A 10951-nucleotide genomic window follows, 5' to 3' on the forward strand; every position below is an offset into this window, starting at 1 on the left:
TCCCCGCCTCCACTAGTTTCGGGGACCGGTCTCCCCCTTTGGCCTGACCCTTCTACGCAGGTAGATTCGGGCGTGTGGTGGCGGCTCGCTGGTCCACACCCCTGGAGTCCCTTCGTTCCTTGTTCCTGGAGCCTTCTCCGCTCCTCTTCCTTCTGCTTCCTCCAGGCTCCGGCCTCTCTCTTAGGCCTGCCTGCGGAGCAGAGCCCATGCAGAGGCTCTGCTCCCTGTCTTCTCCTCTCATTCAGACTGAACTGACTCCCTGATCTAAGATGGTGCCCACCTTTTATATCTCCCTCTAGGTGCACCCAGGAACTGCTCTTTCCCTGCTCCTGCACTACAGGGTTCCCCCTTCCTCGGTGTTCCCTCCCCCCACTCCAGCCAGGAACAGGGACTGTCGTGCTCTGCTTGGAGCATATCGGTCGCCTTGTCCCCCGGAAATGTGGTGTAATGCATGCAGGTGTCGGGGTCCTGATCCACACTCCATCCTTACCTGAGAGTGAGAAATCGACATCTGGATGAGATGCAATACCTCTGTAGCAACCGAGCCCTCGGAGTGCTACATTTCCATACTAAATTAATGTAAAGGGTGCCAATACCAGTGTCACAGCAAGCTTTAGGTTTTTCTATTTTTCCCTCCCATTGTTTTTTGTTTTAAATTATTTTTTATCATTTGCTCTTTTGCATTTAACACGAGTCTCTATACACAAAAACTGTTTCACATTTTTTTCAGGAGATATTCCACATTATGTACTTAAAATTCATCGGTGCCAATAACGATGAGCAGTACTGTATGTATCCACATTAGTGTTGATCGAGCACTAAAATGCTCGGGTGCTCGAAGCTCGGGCCGAGCTCGCCGTGATACTCGGGTGCTCGACCCGAGCAACGAGCCCAATATTAGTCTATGGGAGACCCGAGCATTTTTGCGGTGGCACCCCCCGCAGTCTTTTAAAAGCCTAACAAGTGCCCAAAACGATAGTGACAGTGCTCAAATGACATGGGGACAGCATGGGGATCGCCCCAGGAAGGATTTCTGACCCCCAGGTCACTGCTGTCAACAACGTGGTCAGAGGTATTAAGCCACTTTTACGGGCTCACAATAAAATGTTCAAAAACGAAACTGAAACTTTTTTCCTGTGAAATATGTTAAGGAATTTCTTTTCCAGGGTAAAGACTTGTGTATAAGGTAAAATAAATAACCAAAAATACTCCTCCACACCTTGGGCTATGTTCACAAGCAGCGTTTTTTATGCGTTTTTGCACTTTTGTATTGCTTTCAACTGTGACAAATGCATTCACCGGGAAATGTCATTTTAACATTTTACAACCTTATCTGGCCATGTGCTGTGTGACACATAAAGAGCTGAAAAGACATGGGAACAGCATGGGGAAGACCCCTGGAAGCATCTCTGACACCCAGGTCACTGTCTAAAAGTGTGCCCATCATAAGTGATCCTTGCCGCATCAGAAGATGCAGACTTGCAACTATCCCCATGCAAGTTCTAGTCCCAGGGCAGTGTTCAATTGTACCTCCCCTATTCCTTGCAATACAAGCGCAAGTATGCAGCCTGCCACCCACCCACCCCCAGGCTGCAATACTATACTGCTTGCTTGCTTGCACTTGAAATTGGGCCTTTTAGGCATGTGGAGGCGGAATCTGGCCACCACGTCATGGCTGCGTTGGCGGCCTGGAATCCATACTCAGTCCCCAGCCGCCCGGCGGCCGGATGTCCATGCTCGGTCCCCAGCCGCCCCGCGGCCGGGTGTCCACACACGGTTCTCAGCCGCCTGGGGGCAGCCGGGTGTCCATAAACGGTCCCCAGCCGCCCCTATTTCTCCTTGGAACATCCCCCCACACACTCTTCTTAGCCCAGTCTGCTTTAGGGCAGGATTGGACGAGCCCACCAGAGAACCAGACTCCTCCGGTGGGCCCTGGCTTCTCCATCAGGGGAGTTGAGAATGCCAAGGTGAGGAGCATGATGATGATGACAGAAGTTAGCTTCTGCTTTGTTTTCTTTTAATGCAAGTGTAAGTGTGCAGCCTGCCACGACACCCACCCCCAGACTGCAATGCCATACTGCTAGCTTGCACTTGAAATGGGGCCTTTTAGTTTGGAGGAGGCCGAAGCTGGCCACTACCTCATGGCTGCTTCGGCAGCGAGGTATCCATACTCAGTCCCCAGCCACCCCTATTTGTCCTGGTGTGCCTTATACATAAGATTAAGCGCGTATACCAAAACATTACCTGTGCCCTCCCCAGTGCATTTAGTGGGAAGGAGAGCCTATTCCGCTGTAGTGTTTGCATGCCAAACCCCTGTTCATGGTACATGCGAAGATGCCTCTCACCCTGCACCTGTCGTTGCAGACTTGCAACTATCCCCGTTCAAGTCCTTGTCCCAGGGCAGTGTTCAATTGTACCTCTCCCATTCCTTGCAATGCAAGCGCAAGTATGCAGCCTGCCACCCACCCACCCCCAGGCTGCAATACCATACTGCTTGCTTGCTTGCACTTTAAATTGGGCCTTTTAGGCATGTGGAGGCGGAATCTGGCCACCACGCCATGGCTGCATCGGCGGCCTGGTATCCATACTCAGTCCCCAGCCGCCCGGTGGCCGGATGTCCCCGCTTGCTCCCCAGCCTCCAGGGGGCGGCCGGGTGTCCATACTCGGTCCCCAGCCACCCCTATTTGTCCCGGTAACCTTTCCCACACTTTTCTTAGCCTGGCCTGCTTTAGGGCAGCATTGTCCGAGCCCACCAGACAACCAGACTCCTCCGGTGGGCCCTGGCTTCTCCATCAGGGGAGTTGAGAGTGCCAAGGTGAGGAGCATGATGAGGATGATAGAAGTTAGCATCTGCTTTGTTTTGTTGGAATGCAAACGCATGTATGTAGTAGCGGCTAGGCCTGAGGTGTTCAGCGTTTTGGCGCATATCCTACCTCCTCCGAGGATGGCTGGATGTTTTCCTGCTACTATCCAAGTTCTATGACTCCCGTTAAAACAAAGCTTCAGGTGATAAATGATGGAGGAGGTGGTGGCAAAGGAGAAAGAGCAGGAAGAACAGGGACCATTCACATCAATATCAGGCCAGTCAACCAGATATGTCTTGTAGGATATGTTTCTTTAACAAAAGGAGCGGTTCGGCTACACAGTTATAGGGCATACAGTGAGTGCAATGCCTACCAAAAATTTCGAGGCACTCCAATGCCCCTGGGAAATAACATGGAGGTCAGAGGGCCTTAACTAAACCTTTTTTCCCATTTATAGCAACTGGGTCTCCTGTGCACTGTTGGCCTAAGCAGTGAATGGAAGGCTTTCCAAAAATTATGAGGAACTGCAATGCCCCTTACAAGAGCCATGCAGTACAGCATATTACAAACATAAGTCCCATTATTGGGGAGTGGGTCTTCCATAGGATTTGCTTATGCCTTACAAGCAAAAGCTTCCAAAAATTAGGACGGAGCAACTTGCAATGCCCCTTACAAGAACCATGCAGTACAGCATATTACAAACATAAGTCCCATTATTGGGGAGTGGGTCTCCCATAGTATTTGCTTATGCCTTACAAGCAAAAGCTTCCAAAAATTAGGACGGAGCAACTTGCAATGCCCCTTACAAGAGCCATGCAGTACAGCATATTACAAACATAAGTCCCATTATTGGGGAGTGGGTCTCCCATAGTATTTGCTTATGCCTTACAAGCAAAAGCTTCCAAAAATTAGGACGGAGCAACTTGCAATGCCCCTTACAAGAACCATGCAGTACAGCATATTACAAACATAAGTCCCATTATTGGGGAGTGGGTCTCCCATAGGATTTGCTTATGCCTTCCAAGCAAAAGCTGACAAAAATAAGGATGGAGGAACTTGCAATGCTGGCACCCTGGTGGTATAGTGGTGGTGGAGGCTGAGGATAAGGAGAAGAACATAAAACAGCCGAAATGAGGAAGCGTATACCCATGTGTGGGTGTGAAGCGGTGCATGTGAATACACCTCCTGAAATAACACAGTGGATTTGACTTTATGTTACTCTGCTGTCATTTGGTGGTGATGAGAAGTCTGGCCCAATCCAGCCCTTGTTCATTTTGATAAGGGTCAGTTTGTCAGCATTGTCAGTTGACAGGCGAGTGCGCTTATCAGTTATAATTCCCCCAGCGGCACTAAAAACACGCTCCGATAACACGCTAGCGGCAGGGCAGGCCAGGACCTCCAAGGCGTACAGAGCGAGTTCATTCCAAGTGTCCAGCTTTGATACCCAATAATTAAAAGGCACAGAGGAATCACGGAGGACGCTGGTACGGTCGGCAAGCTACTCCCTCTCCATCTTTTGAAACTTTCCACTCCTTGTGAGAGTACCCCACGCCTCAGGGCCTGTAAGCTGGGTGGGTGTCAGAAATCTGTCCCAGAACATTGACAGTGTTCCCCTGCCTCTGCTGGATTGGAGTTGCATCTCTCTCGCCTGTACGCCTTGGTTGGGCAACGGACTGTGACTTCTGCCGCTAGCGTGTTCAGATGGGAATTTTTTAAGAGTTCTGCAGCAAGGGCCTTTTGGTACTGCCCCATTTTTGTAGACCTCTCCACCTCAGGAATAAGAGAGTGAAAGTTCTCCTTGTAGCGGGGGTCTAAAAGTGTCACCAACCAGTAATGACTGTCACCCAACATTTTGACAACGCGAGGGTCACGGTTAAGGCAGCGTAACATAAAGTCAGCCATGCGTGACAGACTGGTAACGGGCAAGATTTCCGTGTCCTCACCAAGATGACGACAGACCATGCTCTCCTCCTCCTCCTCCTCCTCCTCCCCCCTGTCCTCAGGCCACCCACGCTGAACCGACGGTATGACACTTGTACAGGTACTACCGTCTACAGCGCATGATAGCAGCTCCTGTTCTTCCTCCTCCTCCTCCTCCTCTCCCTCATTGTCCCCCAATGCACGTTGGGATGAGATGAGGCTGGGCTGTGTGCAATTGCCCACTACGGCTTCTTGATCCATCTCATCATACTCTGGCTGCAATGCCTTCTCTTTAATTCTCTGCAGAGAGAGTTGCAAAAGACAGACAAGTGGGATGCTGACACTAATGATGGCGTCATCACCACTCACCATCTTGGTGGCCTCCTCAAAGTTTGTCAGGATGGTACATATGTCAGACATCCAGGTCCACTCCTGAGGTCTTATGTGTGGAGTCTGACCTGAATATCGACGGCCTTGCTGCATCTGGTACTCCACAACTGCTCTCTTCTGCTCACAAATCCTTTGCAACATGTGGAGGGTAGAGTTCCAACGTGTGGGGACATCACACACCAGTCGGTGTGCCGGAAGCTGCAAACGCTGCTGCAACACAGCAAGGGCGGCGGAAGCTGTAGCCGACTTGCGAAAATGAGCTGACAGGCGGCGTACTTTCACGAGCAGATCTGGCAACTCGGGCTACGATTTAAGAAACCGCTGAACCAGGAGGTTAAGCACATGAGCCAGGCATGGTACGTGTGTGATCTCACCTCGCCTCAGAGCCGCCACCAGGTTACGGCCATTGTCACACACGACCATGCCGGGATGTAGGTTCAGCGGTCTCAGCTACAGATCTGCCTGCTCTATCACAGCTGTCCACAACTCACAAGCAGTGTGAGGTTTATCACCTAAGCTTATGAGTTTCAGCACAGCCTGTTGCCGCTTGGCGGAGGCAGTACTGCAGTGCTTCCAGCTTGTAACTGATGTGGTGATATCTGAGATGGAGGCTGAACATGAGGAGGAGGAGGAGGATGATGCGCAGGAGCTATACACTGTGGGGGCAACTATGACTGACATAGGGCCCGCAATCCTCGGTGTGGGGAGGACGTGTTTCATCCCAAGGTCCGACTGGGTCCCGGCTTCCACTATGTTTACCCAGTGTGCCGTCAGAGAGATGTACCGTCCCTGGCCACAAGCACTTGTCCACGTGTCCGTTGTCAGGTGGACTCTCCCAGTAACTGCGTTGTTGAGGGCACGGCAGATGCTTTGGGACACGTGCTTGTGTAGTGCGGGGATGGCACACCGGGCAAAATAATGTCGGCTGGGGACCGAGTACCGAGGGACTGCCACCGCCATAAGATTGCGGAAGGATTCCGTCTCCACCAGCCTAAAAGGCAGCATTTCCAACGCAAGCAGTCGTGAAATGTGCGAATTTAGGACTGTGGCCTGTGGGGCGTTGGCTGCGAATTTCCGCTTTCGTTCAAAGGTCTGGGATATGGACAATTGAACGCTGCGGTGGGACGTGGACGTTGATGCTGTTTCTTGAGAAACTGCCATAACAAGTGAAGACTGAGAGGAGGGGGCATCTTTACATGCAGTATGGACAGGGGATTGCCTTGCACACACAACAGGGGGTTCTATTGCACGCACAACAGTGGAAGAAGCAGTGGTGACACCCACTGACACTGGTCGTGGACCCTGGGTTTCGCCCCACAAAGTCGGGTGCTTTGCTGCCATGTGCCTGATCATGCTGGTGGTGGTCAGGCTGGTAGTTTTGTCACCCCTGCTGATGCTGGCATGGCAGGCGGAACATATGGCCTTTTTGGGGTTATCAGCAGAGTCTTTAAAAAAATTCCAGACTCTGGAAGACCTACCGCTTGTACTGGCAACGTCCCTCGTGTTGGTGTTACGGGGAATGGTTGCCCGCCTTCTGTCTGCGGCCACCACACTGCTTCTTCCTGCCTGTTGGGGTACTCTGCCTCCCTCCCCCTGTGTGCTGCTGGCCTCACTCTGCATGTCCTCCTGCCACGTTGGGTCAGTTACTAGATCATCCACCACCTCCTCCTCTTCCACTTGCGCACCACGATGCTCCTCCTCACTTCCTGGCAATTGTGTCTCGTCATCGTCCACCTCTTGTGACAAATTGCCAGCGTCGACTTCCTGTGGCCGTGGCTGTTCAAATATTTGGGCATCGCTACATGGGATCTCCTCTTCCACCACTTCAAGCGTATCAGGCGAGGGGCACAAATCTGGAAATGGACCAGTGATCAGCTCTTCAGAGTGTCCAAGTGTGGGATCAATTGCTGTCTGATGACACTCGGCATGGTGGGAGGAAGGAGCATCAGGGTGAGGAGGAGTATGCGGTCGAGACTCACGGCTACTAAGAGTTGACCGTGTGGAAGACAGACCGGAGGTGGTGGTGCCCAGGTAACTGGAAGTATTATCTGCTATCCAATTAATAACCTGTTCACACTGATCAGTTCTCAATACTGGTGTTGTTCTGTGCTTCCCTAGTAATTCGGTCAAGAAGTGGGAGCGAGATGTGGCTGTTGGTTGTGGCACATTTTCACCTTGGCCACGGCCCTGTCCTCTGCACGAACCATCACCAGAACGTCCACTTCCACGTCCCTTGCCACGCGCCTTGCCCATTGTAAAGGAAGTAAAATAGCTTACACTTGCACTATCAATGGAAAAAGGGTAATAAAAAGTAGATTAGAACCGTGGAAGAGGAAAACCACAGTTCTATTTCTCTGGCCTACACCTGACTCTTTTAAACAATCTGAACAATCAGGGAGAAACTATTACTGTTTTTCTTTACGTAAAAAATACCAAAACCTGAATAATAGAGATTTTTACCGTGGGATGGCAAAAACCACAGTTATTGTTTACTGGGGTATACCAGACTTTTTTAAATAGATATAATTGCGGCTGAACAGTGAGCGACACACTCAAACTGTGTTTTTTTTAGATACCAAAGGCCCAAAACTGGATAGTACAGAGATTTGACCCGTTGAACTGCAAAACCACACTGGGATTTGTCGGGCCTACACCAGACTATTTTCAACAGATATATTTTTGTGTCACAATAGTCAGGAGACACTACTGTTTTTCTTTACGGAAAATATACCAAAACCTGAATAATAGAGATTTTTTACCGTGGGATGGCAAAACCACAGTTATTGTTTACTGGGGTATACCAGACTTTTTTAAATAGATATAATTGCGGCTGAACAGTGAGCGACACACTCAAACTGTTTTTTTTTTTAGATACAAATGGCCCAAAAGTGGATAATACAGAGGTTTGAACCGTGGAAGTGCAAAACAACACTTCTGTTTCTCTAGCCTACACCTGACTATTTTCAACAGATATATTTGCGTCTGAAAAATCAGAGACACGCTTTTTTTTTGGGGGGGGGGGGACACCAAAAGGTTAATAAGACGGGTATTTGTACAGTGTGAAGGAGGAAAAAAAAAAGAGGATTTAGATGAAAAAAAAAGGATTTTTCCTGTCCCCTGAGACCTGGAGCTAAGTCCAGCAATTTCAGCAACAGGAGCAGCACACAGGACTGTAATGCAGCGTTTGCTGGTATAACCACTGCATCTTCTATACAGCCTGCCTGATATCTGGGATGGATATTAGTCCTGAGAAGGACTGTTTGTTTGATCTGGCAGCCTTTACAGACCCTACACTAACTATTTTGCAGTTTATATCTCTCCCTAAATCAGCAGCGCTGTCCCTACACTGTCTAATCCGGAGCGACTGTGTCCAAGATGGCGGCGTCCGGTTTTAAATACTCGAGGTGACGCTGTGCGGCCAGCCAATCACTGTAATGCCCACAACCAACATGGCTGCGGCATTACAGTGACTGGCTGGCAATCCCTGCATGTTCATTGGCTCTGTAAAGAGCGCCAAACATGCAGGGCGGAGACCCGAGCTCCCGCCCGAGTAACCCGGAAATGCTCGGTGCTCGCCGAACATCCCGAGTAGTGAGATGCTCGGGCGAGTACTGAGCAGTGTCGAGCATGTTCGCTCAACACTAATCCACACGTCTAATAATGGAGACAAAAATGTATAGCTCTGTGTGGGTTTTTTTTTGAGGGGGGCCAAAAGAGTGGTCAACTATGTTTTATGTAAGTAAAAAAATACATTACGACATAAAAATATATATTTTTTACTAGGTCTTGCCTATGCATACGCAGCTAAGTACATACAGGGTTTTTTTCTTGCAATGCAGGCGTATACGTCCTATGGAGTGCATTGTATAAATGTATATGGCTATCAAACCAATTATGGCCATTAAACACTTTCTATCTAATGTGCATGCCATTTTAATCCACTGTCAGACACATCTGGCAGCTGCTTATCTCCCCTAAGGATAATAGGATCAAGCATGTTGAAATCCAACTGTCTGATCCTTCTCTCGTCCTACAGATGCCCTATTCACATTAGAGGATTGTCCAACCCCATTGAAATTGGCAGGTAGGTCCAATATGAATCTAATGTAAGGTTACCTACCTGAGCAGACAAATGTTATCAGATCGATGGACGTATGAAGCCATTAGGTTTTATGAGTTTAATAGCCAGTCTAAAAGACTCGACTTTCTAGCAAGGATCCCTCAACCTCGAAGTTCGGACCCGACTTTTTGATACAGGCTACTTTTGGGGCCATTAGGATCACTTGCAAGCACTTTTTTAACAAATTTTATAGGGGTTGTCTCCTTTTAGAAAAGTTTTCCCTATAAGCTTCATTAAGTGGAAAAAACAAGCTGGGCTTTACTTACCTTTCCCAGGTCCAGCCCTGAGTCTCCACCGCTGCTCCCGGTGTCTGTTTTTGTCTGCAGCACTGACGTCACTTCGACAGCCCTGCAGGCAATCACTGAGCTCAGCCCATGTAGAGTGCACTGATTGCCTGCAGCACTATTGACATACTAATGGAGCTATGGGAAAAACTTTTTTGAAAGGTGACAACTCCTTTATATAAGAAAATCTCCAATCTGTAGCTGCCATTGTTTTCTTTAATATTAAGGGCAGCCGCAGACTGCTGGTAGGTACTCTGTAAGCAATGAGCACCCTATTAGACAGTTCTGAGTCAGCAGAGGGAGATTCTTGACTCAGGATTATCATCTTTTGGCTTGAGTGGGGAACGATTACAAAAGCATCTCTAGGTCTGGAGGACTTGATTTGAATGGATAGTGTGTAATGCTTTATTTTACCTGTGGTGGCGCTGCAGGGAAATTTAACACTTAAAATTTGTTCAGACAAGCGTAATCAGTCCGTGTGTTCCACGGATCGCACACAAAGATCCAGTGCACATGGCAGACCAATAGTCTGGGTGGAAAAAAAATCACAGCAGGCACAACTTTGGTCCATTATACTGACAGAATAATGCAATAAAAGGTTTTTCCGTTACCCATCCGCAATGCAGACAAGCACACAGAGCTGCAAAGACCGGTCATGTCGCAATTTACGGTCACAAACTGACCATTGTCTATTTGGCTATTTGAATAAGGCCTTACTGCCACTGGATGTCACAGCAGGGGGACGCTTTGTGTTCACGATAAGGACAAAGGACCCTTCTAACAAGGAGAGATTGACAAAAGAGGCGAACCCCTATAATCAGGCAAAACAATTTTCTCACCTCCTTTTATTACTTAAACTATGTTCAAGATCTTTCATGTTTGTTCACTTTGGCAACGTTTTGGAAAAATAAGCAAATTATGGTGCCTGTAATGACTGCCCAGAAGAAATGATAAATTGTGGTGTGACTGTCGTGGGAACGTGCAGTAAAAGGGTTAATGATAAACCAACTTGAAGTGACCTTACTTTGGGAGTGTTCTCCATTCCACAACCGGCCTGACAAGTTCACACAACGCTGTACCTTCAGTTGACTCAGCTGCTTGGCTGAATCTTGGACGGTTGACACTCACTTCCTTGTTTGGAGTTTCCGATCTTTCCTGGAGACAACAAATATTGTTACGAACCATAGAGATCTATTATCAGTAACTGTAGAGCTTGGCAGAAACATTCGAGGTATTGGAAGTCAACCCTCCCTACCAGATACTCAGAAACCTACTTCACAACCTGGACCATAATGGATAGAACCCCCTTTGAACAATTTATTTTTGGTAGGATGATAACTGGTTGTACCCCTTCTAGAATCACAGAGATCCTTTGTAACATATAAATCTGGGAATGGTGTAAGTTCTGATCCAAAACGCGTTGTTCCAGAATT

The 10951-nt window shown here is 48.6% G+C and overlaps 1 protein-coding gene across 2 annotated transcripts in view; it reads right to left on the reverse strand.

The window, feature by feature from the left end:
• The window catches only part of LOC141154904 (uncharacterized), a 67786-nt gene extending 57139 nt beyond the window's left edge, over positions 1-10647 (reverse strand). Inside the window, exon 1 of one of the 2 annotated variants that reach the window (XM_073641448.1) lies at positions 10543-10647. The gene's annotated coding sequence lies outside the window, so the exon portion shown is untranslated. Of the gene's footprint in view, positions 1-9500; positions 9574-10542 lie in introns of those variants that run through there. The other variant, XM_073641447.1, reaches the window with a different exon arrangement.
• Positions 10648-10951: the final 304 nt, after the last annotated feature.

This window comes from Phyllobates terribilis, unplaced genomic scaffold, assembly GCF_046119375.1.
Source record: "Phyllobates terribilis strain yellow unplaced genomic scaffold, ASM4611937v1 Scaffold_7__3_contigs__length_470593459, whole genome shotgun sequence".
NCBI classification, from domain to species: domain Eukaryota; kingdom Metazoa; phylum Chordata; class Amphibia; order Anura; family Dendrobatidae; genus Phyllobates; species Phyllobates terribilis.